General features: G+C 54.7%; 1 long non-coding RNA gene across 2 annotated transcripts; it reads left to right on the forward strand.

The window, feature by feature from the left end:
* The first annotated feature begins 5,924 nt into the window (after positions 1 to 5,924).
* Positions 5,925 to 15,280, forward strand: LOC114117332 (uncharacterized). Of its 2 annotated transcripts, none has more exons than XR_009595654.1 (2): positions 5,925 to 6,013; positions 14,936 to 15,280. It is a non-coding gene; the product is annotated as an uncharacterized LOC114117332 (long non-coding RNA). The 2 variants fall into 2 exon arrangements; XR_009595653.1 differs by lacking the exon at positions 5,925 to 6,013 and adding an exon at positions 10,780 to 11,130.
* The last annotated feature ends 896 nt before the right edge of the window (positions 15,281 to 16,176 follow it).

Here is a 16,176-nt window from a genome sequence, read left to right on the forward strand (position 1 = left end):
AGCAGGATGCAGGAATGTGTCAGACATGACTGGGTGCCTTCCTGGGCTCAGCTCCGTGAGGGGCCTTTCCACTCAAAGTAGGTCCCATGCCTCCTTGGGGAGGAAGTGGGGCCCACTTGCCTCCAAATTGCCAAAGGCTGGAACAAAGCTAGTTCTGTCAGAGGTAAGAAAAGAGCAATTGGATGGATGTTGAAGCTGTTGCTGGGCCGCACTGCTTCAGGCCCCACCCCACCCCCCCGCGAGAAACAGGCGCCCTGTGGCCCCTCGGTCCTGTATGCAGTTTCACACATAGAGTGTGTCCCCATAGGAGCCAAGAATTTTCCTGAGAGGCCTAGGCTCACTAGAGCTCTCCTACAGAGCAAAGGGGATGGGACAGATGTGTGGATGTGGCTCTTCCTTTCCCTGGGAGTGCGGAGCTGCTCCCTATGGCCCCATGCTGCAGGGGATATCGCCCCTGAATAATGACCTCCAAGAAGCGCCTTTCCAACTGGCTGAGACATGGAGTTCTCAGGATGCAGGGAAAGTGAGTGTCCTTTGGGGAAGCAAAGGCAGTCACCTATTATCATTACTTACTAGAATAGTGGGTACCTTCTCCGGTTGGGCAGAGGCCTTCCCCACCTGATCTGAAAAAGAAAATGAAGTAGCTCGCTGATTTGAGAAATAATTCTCAGACTTGGGTTTCCAACCAGTATAGAATCCGACAATGGCCCTGTCTTTGTAGCCGCATTAATTAACAGGTATGTGAAGCTCTAAATATCAGTGGAAATTACATACAGCATATAGGCCCCAGTGTTCTGGAATGGTGGAAAGAAACAACCAAACTCTTGAAGAGACTCTTTCAAAATGGATCATAGAGACTGACTGTACATGGATGGGCTTGCTTCTGGCAGACTTACTCATATTACGGGTAACTGCACGTTCCCATAGTTGTTGTCCTTATGAAATTTTCTATGGGAGAACCCCCACCCCAAATGAGGCAGGTGTTAGCAGATTTGCCACAAGTAAGGAGGTGGGATTTCACAGCAGCTGGAACAATTAGGTAAGGTAATAAATCAGGTAACTAAGTTTGTGTAAAAAAAATATCATTCCCCCTTGAGGAACAGATTCATGAATTTGTGCTCAGTGATCAGGTGTGGCTCAATGACTGGAAACACAATTCCTTGGCCTGACATCGGAAAGGTCCTTACACTGTTGTTTTAGCCACATTTCTGAAAGAGATGGGAATACCAGACCACCTAACCTGCCTCTTGAGAAATCTGTATGAAGGTCAGGAAGCAACAGTTAGAACTGGACATGGAACAACAGACTGGTTCCAAATAGGAAAAGGAGTATGTCAAGGCTGTATATTGTCACCCTGTTTATTTAACTTATATGCAGAGTATATCATGAAAAATGCTGGGATGGAAGATACATGAGCTGGAATCAAGCTTGCCGGGAGAAATAACAATAAACTTAGATATGCAGATGACACCACCCTTATGGCAGAAAGTGAAGACGAACTAAAAAGCCTCTTGATGAAAGTGAAAGAGGAGAGTGAAAAAGTTGGCTTAAAGCTCAACATTCAGAAAAGGAAGATCATGGTATCCGATCCAATCACTTCATGGGAAATAGATGGGAAACAGTGTCAGACTTTATTTTTTGGGGTTCCAAAATCACTGCAGATGGTAACTGCAGCCATGAAATTAAAAGACATATACTCCTTGGAAGAAAACTTATGACCAACCTAGATAGCATATTCAAAAGCAGAGATAATACTTTGACGACTGAGGTCCATCTACTCAAGGCTATGGTTTTTCCGGTGGTCAAGTATGGATGTGAGAGTTGGACTGTGAAGAAGGTTGAGTGCTGAAGAATTGATGCTTCTGAAGTGTGGTGTTGGAGAAGACTCTTGAGAGTCCCTTGGACTGCAAGGAGATCCAACCAATCCATTCTGAAGGGGATCAGCCCTGGGATTTCCTTGGAAGGAATGATGCTAAAGCTGAAACTGCAGTACTTTGGCCAACTCATGTGAAGAGTTGACTCATTGGAAAAGACTCTGATGCTGCGAGGGATTGGGGGCAGGAGGAGAAGGGGACAACAGAGGATGAGATCGCTTGATGGCATCACTGACTCAATGGATGTGAGTCTGAGTGAACTCCGGGAGATGGTGATGGACAGGGAGGCCTGGCTTGCTGCGATTCATGGAGTCACAAGGAGTCAGACACAACTGAGTGACTGAAATGAATTGAACAGAATGGCCAAAAAAGTTGCAGGTGTCACTCCATGGATACAACACGTGAGGGTGGAGAAGGCAAACCAACGCAGACAAGAGGATGCCAGGCATCCTGGGCTTGAGGGTCATTTTCAGGGGTACTCTCCTGTCGTCGCAGGGGCCAACCCAGCCTTCCCCGGGTCACCCAGCTTTCCAGAGGAAATCCTGGCTGCCACGGCCACCCAGGACAAGCCCTGGTCTCCTCCGGGGGCCCCTGCGGGGGACGAGGGAGTTGAGGCCACCCTGGAAGCACCCCTCAGAGAGGAGGATTACCAGGCCCTCCTCGACAAGCTGCCAGGCTCCCCAGGCCCTGGGGCTTAGAGGGAGAGGAAGGGAGGGGGCACCTTCTCCCCCTGTCCACGTTCAGGATTCCTTGTCAGGGATGCTCCGGGAAGCGGGGGTGGGGGGGAGGTTTGGTGTGTGGGAAGAGGAGAGAATTCCGCCCGGATGTCTACCAACAACTCTGGGGACAAACCCTAGAGCTGGACCTTTGGGAAGCTGGGCCAACCCCCAAACAGGGGGACACCCTTATCTGAAGCCTCAAGTAATCCCTGCATGGCAGTGACCGAGAGGCTGCCTCAGAGGGACCATCCGTGGACCCAAGAGGGAAACCCCCGTGCCCTGCACAGGTGCTTTGGGGTCTGGCTCTTCTGTCTTCTGGTCCCGCCCTTCCAGCAGTCCACCCAGGAGAACTCCTTCCCTACGCCAGGAGCAGCAGAGGGAGGGGGAGCGGGAGACAGGGGAGTGAAAAGGTGGAAAGGTTGGGAGATGCAAGGTGGGAGGGGGCGAGTGGGTGGCGGGAGTGGGTGTGGGCCGAGGAAGAGAGTGGGGGTGAAGGGAGAGAGGGAGAGAGAGGGAGGGCGGGAGGCAGGGACAGTTGGGGTACCGTGGGAGGGAGGGGGGTCGGGGGAGGGGTGGGGGGACGGAGCCCGGGCCTGGGACTCAGCGTCAAGCCCCCGGGAGACCCCTGCAGGTCTCCCGAAAACGCTGCGTCACGGACACGTTGCCCTCGGTTTCAAGGTGCCTGCTCTGGGCGGGTGTCCGCAGGTCAGAGCCTCTGAGCCGGCAGGAGGGACCTACCCGCCCAGCCGCTTTCTCGACCATGTCCACGTGTACACACGTGCCCAGTACGCCAGCAAAGGCCAGTCCCCTCCGTGTCTCTCTCTGACCCCTCCTCCCAGTATGGGGTGACTGACCTCGCCCTGCCACCAGCATCCTCCCGTCACGCGCAGATGTGCAGACGTTCTTTACTTGCAAACCCGTCCCCGAACGAAGGCCTCGACCCAGTGGTTTCCGAGTCCATACGGACCCCCTGCCTGTTCCCACGTGAACCCCCGTGGTGGGTTTAGAAACCTGGGTGGCCGAAAGACAACACTGCCCGAGACGGTTGGGGGCGTGTTGCCCTGGTTCGACTCACTCTGTTCGCAGCGAAAGGAGACGTGCCCCTCATCGTGTTGCTTCCTTGGCTTCGGGGAACCTCCTTCCCCACAGTAGGGGGTACCCTGTCCCCTGGGGCGGGCATCTCCAGGGCACTTGCGCTGGGGGGGGGTGGGGCGGGGGTTGTCTGGGGAGGTGCGGGCCTCAGGCTCCACAGGAGAAAAGCCCCAAAAGGCGTGAGCTGCGGGTCCAGACGCGGGCCCCTCAGGTTTCTGGCCGGAGCCTTGGGCTCCAGGCAACTCAAAGCCCTCGGGGGTGGCGCTCTGGGACTGCTGTAGGGAAAGGACGCCAAGAGCAGCGCACGGAGGAGTCGGGGAAGGGCAGGCGGGAAACGGAGGCGAGGACAGCGAGGGATCTAGGTGGAGGCGCTGGAGAGAGCGTCCAGTGTCCCTGAATGCCTCGGAGGAGCCGGCGGGGGGCAATCGAGGCCCAGGGACCCGTGGAATGTGAAAAGGCGGGAAACCCCAGGGCGGTTTGGAAGGCAAGGCAGGCTGGGAAAGGAGGGGGGGCGTGGGCGTCCACTTCAAAGGGACCTATGGGCGTTCCCGGGCAGTTAGCTCCCTTGGCACCGCGGAGGGTCCCTGATTGATCCACCCGGGGTTGATTCCAACCCTCCCCCCCCGCTGCGTGGCACGGCCACAAACCAAAGCCCCCGAACTGCCCCGCCCACCCCGACGGGGACCTGGGCGGTCTGGGGCACGGGCCGTGCCCGGGAAAAGCCCACTCGCTCCACGGGACTCCGTCCAGGGTCTCCGCTTGGAAAGAGGCCAGGGGCGGCCCCCTCCATCTACGCACACAAACCCTGCTTACGTCAATGGGGGCGGGGCCTCCTCCCGCTCTCCAGAGTCCTGAGCTGCTGGGGCCCCCGCCCGCTGGGCCAGCAGTCTGCAGCGCGCCCGAGTGAGTGCCTCTCCCACCATGGCTTCGTCCGGCTCCCCCAGCACCTCAAGCGGTACGTTTGCCCCCGGGTCCCTGGGGTCGGATCCCGTCTCAGGGGATTTGCGGGTGGCCCGGGCAAGGGTTCTCGGCCAACGTGTCGACCTCCCCCCCGCCCGAGAACGGTGGGGACCCATCGGACGGGCCCTCGGTTCTCAGGCGTCAGGTGTGCCCAAGTGGGGGTGGGGTGGGCATCGTCCATTCGTCTTGCTCCTTTGGCACACACATGGCTTCTCCGTTCTCTTTTCTGGGAAGACGGTGTTGTGTCAAGGGGCGCGCTGCGGGGGGCGGGGTGGGTGGGAGCGTGTGCTGTGCTGGGATGAGGCCCTTTATCTTCACGTCTTCCTGTGGGAACGGGAGCCCGGGAGCTCTGTGGCTTTGCCGCCTTCAGTGGCTTCCTCTGCACAGGGGCCTAGTGCCTCCTGCCTTCCGTCAGGCGTTCCGGGGTTCGGGCTTCGCTTCGGCTTCCTTCCCTTCCCTCTCCTTTCCCCTCCTTTCCCTTCCCCCTAGTGACGGCAAACACGGCCTCTGCTCGTGTCAGCCCCGCGAAGCCAGGCTCCCTCCCACTGGCATCGTCATGGAAGGAAATCTGGGAGCAGCCCCATTGAGACGTCTCCATGGCATGCCCCCTCCCCCCCCAGACGGGTGGAAACACGCGGCAGTGGACCGCAGCGGTGTTGTGGTCTTCACAGTGGGTGGGTGGGATTTCTTGCCGCCTTTGCTTTGGGGCCGGGGCCGGTTTCCTGTCTGCTTGCTGGTGTTCCTTGCCTGCCGGCGTGGGGTGGGGGTGGGGGATGCCCCCACCACCCTTGCCTCTCAGCCTGGCTGTCGGGGTGTCGCCAAGCGACTTCCAAATGCACACCCGTCCCCGGGCTCCCGGCTTTGCTCAGGCACAGGGGAGCACGCTTGGGCTCCGCCGTCCAGTCCTCCCCCGTGTGCTCTGAGACTTCGCCCTCCCTGCTCTTCTGGCACACGGCCGGTCGCCACAGGATCTCGAAGGAGGCGGCTCGTTCTGAGGCTGAGCCAGAAGGACGCCCTGCAAGCGCTCTTTCAACAGAACCCCTACCCTGGGATAGCGACCAGAGAACGCCTGGCCCGGGAGCTCGGCATTGCCGAAAGCAGAGTTCAGGTAGGGCCCCGTGTCTCTGCCCCCGTTCTCCCTTTCAGGCTCTCCATGCCGATCCGAGCCGGCTGGAAGCAACTGGCGGCCTCTCTCCTCAGAAGGCATTCTCTCTGTTTGCCCCTAGGTCTGGTTCCAAAACCAACGCAGAAGGCGGTTCAAGCAGAGCCGATCGCCGCCTGAACACGTGCACCCAGAAGGGGAAGCGGGGCCGACGTCCACGCCCGCACCACCGTCGCGCCCGCCTCGACCTCAGCCTTCCTCTCCAGGTAACTTAGCCAGCGCTCTCCCGAAAGCGAGTCCCCCAGGAGGGGCCCCGAACCCTCCCCTCTTGCCAGAGAATTCCCTCTGCCGGTGGGTGGCCACGGGAGGCCCAGAAAAACCAAGGGGGCTGGGGTGGGGTGAGCTGGGGTGAGGTGGGGTGGCGGCGCGGGGAAGAGGAGGAAGCAGGGCTGTCCGGTGGCTGCCGCCCCCGTCAGTGTCCCAGATCGGGGCGCGACGCCCCCAGTCCGCGTGGGCGGGCAGCACTGGGTCCCCTTCCTTGGCACCCCCCTCCCCAGCCCCCGTCGGGAACTTTAGGCTCCGGCTGCCCAGGCAACCTTGGCCGAGGGGCGTGCCTCAGGGCACTCGGCGGCAAGGGCGGAGGAGGAAAGACACACACAGGGACACGCACGCACGCATCCACGATGGATGCCGGCACCCGGCCCATGTGTGGCTGTATTCCTTCGAGCCCTGCCCTGGCTGCAGAGCCACCTGTGGTGATTCAGGTGTGGGGGACTCCCCCTCCCCTGCCCACCGTCTAGGGTATCTGTGCTGAGACCGTTCCACGGGCCGTAACGTCCCCTCCTCTCGGTGCGTTCTCTCGTGGGCAGGAGACTCGGCCCGAGAGGCCCGGAGAAAGAGGACAGTCGTCCCTCCTTCCCCAAGAAGCATCCTTGTGCATGATGTGAATAGGCACAGCTTCTTATATTTTCCCTTGTCCTCCCCTAGACATGGTTTTCAAAAACCATAGTGTTCATCACCCCCTGCAGGGCCCAAATAAGCTCGTTTTAGCGTTCTAGTTTCACATCCCAACTTTTCATCTTGAGACATTCATGTCTCAATCTTTTTGCACAATCAACCACTGTGAGAAACTGATCACAATTACAGCATGCTTCTACGTGTGTTATTAGCCCTTCAGCTCAATGCACTCTACCATTTTAGCCAAATACCCACAGTCATAGTAGAAAGTTTCAAATACATCCTCAGCAAGCCAGAGAACCACCAATTCCTTCCATTGCCACACATGATCACACACTCAACATGGTTCCCAGCGGTTTACCATCACCACAATTACGTGTGTGGGCTGGTGTGCTCCTCCACACCAACCCCCTTACAAACCCTGCCATCCTGTTAGCCCTGTGAGCCAGCACCCAGACCACCATCCAGGCAAATGCCCAACACACCCTTGGCATCCCATCTTTCCACCCACCCCAGAGGCATAAGGTATTGTTTAGAAAGGTCAGGGAAATTGGCTCAATGGGGCAAACCAAGTACCCAACCCACACTGAGGCAAGTGTACGATACCAACAGTCCAGTGTGGGACTGGGTTTCACAAATGCTCAATGCTCCCCATTATCCAGCATGCAGTAGCAGTTGCAGACAGGCATCAGCAAAACAAGCAATGGATCAGGGCCATGGTAAGCACATGAAGTGAGACCAAGGGCACAGCCCCAGGGAGCAGCATACAGGAAGCATTCTGAGGCAGACACAAAACGGCACCAACAGACTATAGCCTCAGGACAATACCATGGATCTGGCTGTGGAGCTAGGGTGGCCACACAGCACTGCAAGGGGAATGGTTCAAATCAACCCCGTAAACACGGGTCACACCACTGGATCTCACCACCAGAGGCTTCCCAGGACACGAACAGTCTCACAGCACACCCATCCTCCCAGCACACAGGCAGTCCCACAGCACACCCAGGAGAACAGACTGGTACCCCACCTTCATAGTGTTCACGCCCACCACCACCTCACTGGCTTTGTACATCTAGGATGAGAAAAAGCTAGCAGTAACAGTGAAGGGCCAGCAGGCACACACCCAAGGCCATAGGATACATGCACATGCATTTTCTGGGGACCAGAAAACACTGGAAACACAGCCATACCATGAAAACCATCACAAGATCCCACCACCACCCCTACAAACATCCTGCAATACCTGGGACACCAGCCAATCCTTGCCATCACCAGACAAGGCCCCACAACCTAGCCTTTCCACCAGGGCTTGCATACCATCTACCCAGCTACCTCCACCCATAACCATACACTCAGTGGCTGAAGCTCAGGGGGAAAGACAGGTATAGGTTCCTCTACACTGCCACTGTAGGACTGGGGAAGGAAGGGCCAACCAAACATTGCACTCCATAGCCCCCCTTCCCCCTGGGCTCATACCACAGGGCCAGCCACACATGCACACAGCACAGGCACAACCCCCCACTTGCCAAATGCCCAGCATATCCCTGTTCTAACTCCGAGCATGGAGGCACAGGCCACAGTACACAATGAGCCACACACAATCTCACCAGAGGGCTAGTGCACCCAGCCCCCCACCCCACAGCAAAAAGGGCTTTCTGCCCACATGTTTTGGTGCTGGATACTGTGGTTTCTGACGGAGTCTGCAGTAGAAGTAAACCACCACACACAAACACATGCACAGTCAGGGCAAGAGCAGAACCCACAACCCACCCCCTGCAAGGTCTCATCTATGTCTCCACAAAAGGAACAGGCATTCTTTTTCTACTATCTGAACCACCCACCCCTAGAGAGACCCACACCCTCGTGGCAGGGACCCAAGGGGTAAGACTTTGATAAGGGAAACACCACTCCTCAACTTCAGGTACCTGGTGGATGACCTGGAACACTCTATGGACACCACCAAGGGTCAAATGAGGCATGCTCACACACCTACACAGCACACAGTGTAACCCTCTCAATGTGGGGAGCATGGAGAGGACTGTTCACAAGGCACACACCATGAAAGCCAAACAGCATCTGCTGTATCAGAAAACCAGTGACTTCAATGATGCCCCAACACATAGGACAGAAGGCCAAATGTCAGGACCCAACTGCTTTCATCCCCCACCCACTGGTTCCCTCACTCTCCCCAACAAGCAGGGGGAAAAACAAGCAAGAGACAACATGGACAGACCATGTTAGACACCATTACCAAGGACACTCAACCCTCCTCCAGCACAGCTTAGGTTCACCCCAGAAAACACAACCACACCACATCAATCAGTTGAGCTAAGGTGGAGCTGGAGGAGGCATGGCAAAAAACAATCACCAGAAGGTCCAACCTTTAGTTTCACCAACAACCTCCCCACCATCTCCCCTCATGCAAGAACCAAATCCCCAGGGCAATGCTTGACATGTAGCACACCCCACAAAACGAGTTGTTCCACTCACCACTAAGGTGCCTGCAGCACTGTACACTCTCCTTACCATTCTCCGACCAGAGATAGCACCACAGGTTGGTTCAGACAGACACCCCAGAGGAGCTAGCACATAAGCCCCCATAGATGGCTTCAGTAGCCAAGGCCAAATCAGTCACCAGCTGGTGGCCCAAAATCCTGGAACCATATGTGCATCCAAAGACTCCCAGTCTTTGATAAGACACTAAAGCACACCATGTCAGCACTTACCTGGTGATAAAAAAGGCCCATTAAGGGCGACAAAATGACAGCAGCCGATAGCGGGGCCCATCTGTGACTCACAGGGAGGGAACCCGGAACCATGGCTCCCCCACCTGTCTCCAGCAGTACACCATAAACACCAGCCCTGGAGTTCTTGGGGGTTCATCTGCTCACCCAGGGTGGGGCGGAGGTGAGAAGGGGGAGGGGGTGCATGTTGGCAAAAGTGGGGACACAGACGCCAAGGGAGACAAAGCTGGCCAGAGACGCCCTCCTCTTTGCCCACACGTTTAGGTGTACCATTTAGTGCGAGTCTCAGAACGGGTTTTGGCTTTGATGTGCAAAAAGTCAGCGACGTGCCTCCAACGAGAAGAGTGGGCCCCGACAAAGGACTGCACCAGGGCCAAGACCATCTTAGATGGACAGCCCGAGACGGTCCACACCTCCTGAGCGGGATTCAGGGAGTTGGGGAAGGGTGAGAAAAAGTCACATCCGATGACCAAGACCCAAGAGGGCACACTGAAGGGTTGAGCGCGCCCTCCCTGGCCACCGGAGAAAGCAGGGTCTGGTCCATCCACATCTTCAGGCCTATCGGGATTTTGAGAAACAAAAAGCACGCATGTGAGGAGACGCCTCGGGCGACCGGACCCCACAGGGGACCGCACACACTCCCGCGCTGGCCGGGCTCTCCCGATCAACCCTCACAACTTTTTTGGGCGTGTCCCTACGTCCGGAGTGCGACGCGGATAACACCTAGGTCAGAAAGAACCCGAAGGCCCAGAACCAGGCACGCCCTCCAGCGACCTCCACACCACAGTCCGGGCCAATCCCACCTCCAGCGAGGGCCGAGGCCAAAGCGAACGCTCTTGAGGGCGGCCGAGGAGGAAGCCGGACCTCCGAATCTGAGTCCAGGCGTTCCAGGCAGGGAAGGCCCTCTCCCTGCCCACTGCGCAGCCCGGCCCAGGTAGGGTCCAGCCGTTCTGTCTCCGTGGCCGCAAGGGCACGGGGAGATGCTGGTCGACCTCGTCACGCCACCCCAGAGCCTCTGCCTGGAGTTCCGCGACGACCACGCTCCTCGGAAACCTGGAGAACCAATCTCTGGTGACAGCAGGACTTCCCTAGGTCTCGGCTCCACCGGGACGATCTCCGCCAGTGTAGCCGGTGTCTGGGAGCTCTCCCTCGTGCCCGGCGGCTGAGTCACAACCCTCCTGAAGGTCTCGCCGAAGCTCCAGAGGGGAGGAACAATATAAAAGCGGCCGCCAGGTGGCTCCCGACGACCGGCTCGAACGTCCCGAGGACTGTTATTCTCCGGCCGCCAAGGGTGCCACAGCACCAGCAGCCCAAACGCCCAAGCGCAGCCCGGAGCCGCCGCTGCCGAGCGACGGGACGCGATGCGACGCGATCCCGGCCACACAAGAAGGGAGAGGAGCTGGGAAATATCTCCTCAGGAGGCTTACATGAAAGAGACGTGCTCCCCCACGTGATTCTAGGGTGGTGGCAGGACATTCCACAGAGACGCCGGCGGCGGGGCTTGCACGGGGCGATGTTGCCAGAGAGAGGGCCACCAGTGACATCCCAGCTCCCCCGACCCGCCCCCCCCCCCGAAAGAGGGAGGGAGGGACCGGCAAAGCGAAACCAGGCAAGCGCTGCTCGGAGAACGAAGCAGGACTTTCGAAAGCAGACACAGACACACAAGCCCAGGAGCAAGAAAGGTAAAGGAGACACTTAGACCCCCAACAAGAGAAAGCAAAACTCAACCTAGGTAGAGACCGTGACAAAGTCCAAAGACAACAAACCCAAGCATGCGAGGGTGGGTGGTGAAAGTGCACTTGAGGTCAGGAGAACATGGATTTCAAAATAACTGGCTACAAACACCGGAATGGCAGGCAGCCAGGAGGTCTGGGGTGGCGGAGCTGCGGGGGTGGTGGGGAGGGTGGGGGGCTGCGGAGGGGTGTGTGTGTGCAGGCACCTGGAACCTCACACAGAGAGAAACCATATCACTAGGGAAAAGAGTCTTGTGATCCCTCGGAACACTCCACCAAAGATTGCCCATTCGACCCAACCCAGCAACTGTACGGAGTGCCCACAGAGGGGACAAAGAAGAAATGGACGTACGTATGTGTGGTATCGACACCTATACTGAGGTAGACATCGGTACGAACATAATGAGAGAAATCTCTGTCTGTGTGCCTACGACTATATCTGTCCTATTCATGTTTTGCACACATGCACATGCTCATGCAGACACACACACACACACACACACACACACACACACACACACATAGAGGAATGGGACTCAACCACCAGAAGGGAATGAAATCTCACAGTCTGCAGGAACTTGGAGAGACCTTTAGAGGGTATTATGCTAAATGAAATACCTCAGATCACTTCTTTCCATGCAGAACCTACCAAACGATACACAGTTAACAGAACAGAGCAAAACAGAAGCAGGCTCATAGCTACCACAAAGGAACACATGGTGGCCAGAGGAGGGAGGGGGGAACTGGTGGTGGGGATGGGGTAGGGGAGAGAATGAGTGAGTGCCACTAGTGAGGGAGACGGACAAAGTGGTGCAACCTTCCACTTATGAAACAAATGAGTCACGGGTAAGTCATGACACCAAATATCATTTGCCATGACACCAAGTGGTGACAGACAGTCACTAACTAGATGTATCCTGGTGATCGCTGTGTCACACACTACACTAAAAAATCTCTTCTATACAGCTGAAAATTAATGGGGGAACCAAAAAAGACAAAACAAACAAAGAAATGGAACGAAAGAAGAAAGGAAGGAAGAAAAGAAGGCAAAAGAAAATGTTGTCAGTCAGTTGGATGTCAATTTGAAAAGAGTGGGATTTGGAGGGGAAGAGGTGGGGAGAGAAACTAGGGTGAGAAGAAAGAGGAGCAGGAGGAGAAAGAAAAGAACCAATTACCTTGAGGGGGAGGGGGAGAGAAGTGTAGGGAACTAGGTTTAAAGAAGGTTGAGAAGTGCTTGCAAACGAGACTCTCAACCAGGGCTGAACATTTTTGCAAACGAGATGTTCTGCCCAGTGTAGGGAACTAGGTTTAAAGAAGGTTGAGAAGTGCTTGCAAACGAGACTCTCAACCAGGGCTGAGCATTCTTGCAAATGAGATGTTCAGCTAAAAATCCTATTTGTTCCCATGGGAAAAGAACATTGCTTGCACACAAGGATGTTTCTCTGATTCCTCAAAAGGAACAGACCTTGGGACAAAACGGATTCTAAGTTGATAAGGAAGTTCCCCCAAACAAAGTCTTAGCTGCAGTAAATAAGCCGAGGTAAAGGTTATCTCGCCCTGCGCCTGCGCACTCTATAGTCTCTGAATCATAGTGCTTGGCAGCTTGCCCTGTAGGGGGTTGTGCAAAGGATATAAAATAAAGCAGCTGTAAGAAGCAAGTGTTAAAATATAAAGATTTAAACCACTCTGCAGTGTTGGTGTTTCATTCCGTCGCCGGCAGAGAAGGGATCCAAAGAGTGGACAGGACAGTCAGGTGAGTGCCATAGAGAAAGGAAATGAAGCCAATGAACACACTCCCAATGGTGGTTTTGTTCAGTCTAAGATCAAGATGTGGGTAGCACGGTGTCCTCCAGCACACAGCAACACACTGGCCTCACTTGGTGGGGAGTTCAGGATAACTCTGAAAGCTGAAATGGACAAAAGAAGCTATCACGTTCATCCATGGCTGAAGAGTACCATGGTCCCACGACATTCAAAAATCCTATCAAATCATTGAAAGACTCTCTCACTCACTCGCCATTAAAAATGTAGAGAACAGAAAAGGAGCAAAATGATGGTAGATGAATAGATGGAGGGATTTCCATGATGTTCTGATTATGGAAACCATTGACAGAAAAGCATCCGATTCACTTTTGTAAAGAATCTGTCTTGCCTTCTCAGCCTGGTGTCTTTCCTATGTCTGGATGATTCCCTCCCCTATCTCCCACTCCCAGCTTTAAGATCAGCGAGCAAAACGAAGCCCTTTGTGCTCTCATGGTCCCGGAACTATCTCTTCGAGCACCCTTCTGAACAGGAACATTTTCACCCACATCATCTCCCTGAGATAGCTTCAGCCTGTCCCTCCCCACCCCCCCCTCCTCCCCCCCCCCTTCCTCCCTCTCTCCCTCCCTTCCTCCCTCCCTCCCTTCCTCCCTCCCTCCCTTCCTCCCTCCCTCCTGCTCCTCTTCCTCCTCCTCTGAAGTCTTGAGCTCTCCTCACACTGGCCTTTCATCCCACACGGTGGCAATGTTGGCCTAGGTATGCTCAGGTGTCTCCTAACTGCATCTAAGTGGACTTCCGTTGTTTCTTGGTTGCATCATTATGGGACCATTTTTTCCTGGTCTTTTCCACGGGTGGCTGAGACCCGGACGGTCCGGGGCCAGGCGAGATGGGGGAGCCTGCATGTAGGGGGAATGATGGGGACAGAGAGGAGGAGGAGGAAGAGGAGCAGTTTGTGGCAAGTTTTGGGCTTCCCACAGCTAGAACTGTTCACTCATTGCGGAAACAGGTGTCTGAAACACTGGCGGTTTCAGGCTTTCAGTGCGATGTCCACAAGCCACAGCCATTGAAATGTGTACACCACTGGAGCTGCCATGCAGAGGGAGATCTCATCCAGCTCCATGTGTTCTTCCAGTGAGTAGGTCGGGATCTCAGGGAGAACAGAAATCCAGAGAGTTGAGTGAATCCGACCATTGCACGTTTAGAATTAAAGTGAACCAGAAATGAGGTTCACCCACTTGTGGGTTTGTCTTTCCATAGGATGAATCCTCTCTTTGAGCAGATTAGGGTTCCAGGGGCAAAACTGAGCAGAGAGGACAGAGAGTTCCCTTAGGTCCCCTGCTCCTCCGGCTAGCGTGCGCTCCCCAGCAGCCCTAGGAACATCCTGCCCCAGAGGAGTGTGCTGGCCACAACCCACCTACATGGAGATGTCAGTGTCAGTCAGTATCAGTCACCCTCATCCATAGTCCCCCATCTGTGTGCCCTCACTTCACGCCTGGCACTGTCCGTTCTGTAGGTTTATATAGAACCTACCCAGAGCCCAGTGGCATCTTCCCAGATCAGGGATCGATTGAAAACACCCTGTCCCCTGCCTCATCAGCAGGTGGATTATGAACCACTAGACAACCAGGCAGGGCAGTCCCTTCACAGCTTCTTAAATCATCTACCCTGAAACATTGAATGTCATCCTCCAAATCGTTGGACCATCAAGACTGAAATGAAGGAAAATATGTTAGTTAAAGAAAGTCTTATCTCCTCAGTGCTTCTTGCTTTAGGACCACAAAGGCCTCTCTCTCACACACACAAACACACACACATACACACACACACACACACACACACACACACACACACACACACACAAGAACAGAGGAGGGCTCATAGTCCAAAAGGAACCAGCTTTTGTGTTTATCCATCCCACTTGTTGTGGCTGTTGTGCCACCATCGCTAGTTAAAGAAGCTTATCTAATATGGAATTCGATGTCTTCTTCTCTAGGTCACTTCAAGAAGCAGCAAGAGTGCCAGATTGTGAGAACCAAAGGTCAAACCAGCATGACGGAACCCAGCAATGTGTGTGCTCAGAGGCCCACCTAGGTTCAAACTCCAGTTCACGGAGGGGAGCAGTGGGAGCAGGAGTGTGGACTGTGAGTCAAATCATCACCTTATGAAAAGGCAAATAAGGAAAAATTAAGTAAGGAAAAGAACCTTACTCCCTTATCGGCATCTGCATGACTCCTCCTGGCCTCAATGATCACATTGAAAGTACGTACATGTTGTGTTCTTTTTCCAGGCCTGACTGGATCGTTTAAAAACTCTCCAATAAAAAGTGGTGACGTAAACACATCAGTCTTGAGTTTGGGACTGGGGCTTCCCTGGTGGCTCCATGGTAAACAATCCCATGCCCATGCAGGAGACATGGGTTTCATCCCTGGTCCAGGAAGATCCCACATGTTACAGAGCAACTAAGCCTGTATGCCTCAGTTATTGAGTCTGTGCTCTAGATTCTGGCCACTGCAAGTTTTGAGCCCACACCCAGCAGCAACTGAAGCCCACGTGCCCCAGTGCCCATGCTCCCAAGAGGAACCACAGCAATGAGAAGCCCAGACACACAATCATGAAGCGGCCCCCTCTTTCCACAGAGAACAGCTTGCACAGCAATGAAGACACAGCACACCCCAAAATAAATAAATAAAATCATTTTAAAGCAATACAGTCTAAGATTGAATGCAATTGGCCAATACCTGTACTAGGTATCACTTGGGAAGCTTACTGAATCTTCTGTAGACAAAATAAAGAAATCATAGTTCACTGTGCCATCAGAAGTGTGGGAAGCTCTCTGTACAGTGCTGAGAGCACAGTTGAAACATACCAGTGGGGACCATGAGCATGCGTGTTATCATTAAGTCCTTCACACTTTGGGCTCTGGAGATCGGCCCATGCAGACCTGCAGATGATGTATGTCCATCACTCTCAGCTCACTGCATGCTCGCCGGTCCAGGTGTGCTGTGCCCCTAGCATCTGCTAGCATCTTCTAGGCCTGTCTCCACCATTTTGCTCCATTAACTTTGAACCATTCTCACCCCTTGTCTGACATGTTTTCTTTTCTGTTTGAATAATTCTAGCTCCCCAGGCACAACTTAACATCTTTCTTCTCTTCTCATAGTGCTCGTCTTGTTGAAATAATATATGTTTTCTCCACTTTGTTCCTTAAGTAGTCTGTAATCACTCCATTTATCT

Source organism: Ovis aries, chromosome 12 (assembly GCF_016772045.2).
Source record: "Ovis aries strain OAR_USU_Benz2616 breed Rambouillet chromosome 12, ARS-UI_Ramb_v3.0, whole genome shotgun sequence".
Classification (NCBI taxonomy): Eukaryota; Metazoa; Chordata; class Mammalia; order Artiodactyla; family Bovidae; genus Ovis; species Ovis aries.